The sequence below is a fragment of the Salvelinus namaycush genome, chromosome 8 (genome assembly GCF_016432855.1).
Source record: "Salvelinus namaycush isolate Seneca chromosome 8, SaNama_1.0, whole genome shotgun sequence".
NCBI classification, from domain to species: domain Eukaryota; kingdom Metazoa; phylum Chordata; class Actinopteri; order Salmoniformes; family Salmonidae; genus Salvelinus; species Salvelinus namaycush.
Genome location: NC_052314.1, coordinates 41,404,712 through 41,406,939, shown reverse-complemented (window position 1 = coordinate 41,406,939; position 2,228 = coordinate 41,404,712). Strand labels below are relative to the sequence as shown.

The 2,228-nt window shown below is 45.7% G+C and overlaps 1 pseudogene; it reads left to right on the top strand.

Moving 5' to 3' along the window:
- The first annotated feature begins 1,132 nt into the window (after window positions 1-1,132).
- The window catches only part of LOC120052127, a 28,278-nt pseudogene continuing 27,182 nt past the window's right edge, over window positions 1,133-2,228 (top strand).

Below are 2,228 nucleotides of genomic sequence, written 5' to 3'. Positions count from 1 at the left end.
GGAATTGAACAGTTAACGCCATTGGACGGATTGGAGGCAGAGATTGCATGCACGGAGGATTACAAAGAGCGCGTTATCATGCTGAAGAGCCGTGCACAACGAGTGATAAAGAAAAACCAGGATCTCAATCCACTAGCAGCACGGGTGAGTGACGCTAACTCCAACAGATCACAGAGACAATCAGTAAGGCTACCAAAGTTGATTATTGAGAAATTCTATGGAGATGTCAGTATGTGGCAGGAGTTTGAGTCAGTATGAGACTGCTATTCACAACAATGATTCACTGTGTAATAAAGAGAAGTTTACCTATCTGAAAACATATCTCACTGGACCAGCTGCAAAGGCAGTAGCAGGACTGATGTTAACAGACAGTAACTATGATGATGCAATCGCTCTACTCAAGAGCAGATTTGGAAGGAAAGATCTTGTGATTAGTGCTCATATGTCAAAGCTGCTGAATCTCACCCCTGTGAAGAAATCCTCTGATCTAAATGCATTGAGGCAGCTATATGATGAATGTGAAATTCAGATTAGGAGCCTGGAATCACTGGGTGTAGTGTCAGAAACCTATGGAAGCCTACTATGCCCAATCTTACTGCAGATGATTCCAGAGGACATAGCTCTTGACTATAGTCGTCAGAGGGGAGTAGATGATGAATGGAAAGTGTCTGAGATTGTCAGTTTCCTACAGAAGGAGGTTCAGAGCAGGGAGAGAGCGCTACAAATGACAAGATCATGCAACCAACAGAAAGAGAGCAAACCATGGAACAAGTCATGCTCCTCCAATGAAATGAAAACAAAAAGACCCAACATGCCCTCTGCTGCAGCACTGCATACAGCCAGCCAGAAGGAACAAAACTGTCTATTCTGTGACAGTGCAGACCACAAATCAGAAAACTGCCCTGACCACAATATTGCTGCACGCAAAGAGAAACTAAAGAAAATGGGAAGATGCTTTGTATGTTTAGGACAGAGACACATAGCAAAATTCTGTAAAGTCAAAGATGTGTCATGTGCAACATGCGGAAGCAGACATCACATTGCTGTGTGTGCTGGTAAGAGGAGTGAGGTGCAACCCCCTACTGTTTCTGCAGATGCTGTTGTTTCCTCAGTTATTCCCCATTCAGTGAAGATGAAACCAGATGGACAGAACACTGTGTTGCTACAAACGGCAAAGGCATGGGTAGAAGGCCCATCGGGCAGGAAGATAGCTCGTTGCTTACTAGATGGAGGCAGTCAGAGAAGCTTCATACATGAAAACCTTGTGAAGGGCTTGAAGCTACCAGTAATCAGACAAGAGGCACTCACTCTTCACACGTTTGGCTCCTCTGCCCCAGCAACATCCCAACGCAACACAGTGAAAGTCATCTTGGAGAATGTCTGGGACAAACAGCAGAGAATAGAGATAGAGGCAATTGAAACCCCACAAGTGTGCACAGCTGTGATGAAGGTTCCTGGTGAACAGATTCGACATGAGCTCAATAGAAAAGGACTGCAGCTCGCAGACTTTCCAGGAGATGACAATGATCCTGAACTCTCTGTCCTGATAGGAGCAGACTACTACTGGCAGATAGTATCAGGCAGAGTGGAGCGACTGACGGAGACGCTGGTTGCTTTAGAGAGCACCTTTGGATGGTCGGTGCAGGGACCCGTGTTCATGTCAAGTGTCGCCGAGGCAACTTGCATGTTCATCCCACTTGATGAAGACACACTAGTCTCCAAACAACTGCATGCATTCTGGGAGCTTGAGTCTCTGGGTATTATAAGCGAGAAAACACAGAACCCAGAGGAAACTGAGGCTCTACAGAGGTTCGAGGAAACAACCACCTTCAAAGATGGTCGATACCACGTAGAGTTGCCATGGAAACGAGAAATGCCAGAACTCAAAGACAACTATAGAATCGCCAAGAAACGGTTTGAAGGTCTGAAGAAAAGACTGAAGAAGGATGTGACGTTGTACAGCAGATACAATGAAGTAGTAGAGGACTACTTACAACAAGATATGGCAGAGGACGTGCCCAAGGACAACGCATCAAGTGCAGACAACGTAAAATACTACTTACCTCACCATGCAGTACTCCGAGAAGACAAGGTGACAACAAAACTGAGAGTGGTGTTTGATGCCTCGTCCCATGAAGATGGCTGTCCATCCCTCAATGACTGTCTACTCACAGGACCGAACCTGAATCCGAATCTGCTCAGCGTTCTGATAAAGTTCAGACTACATG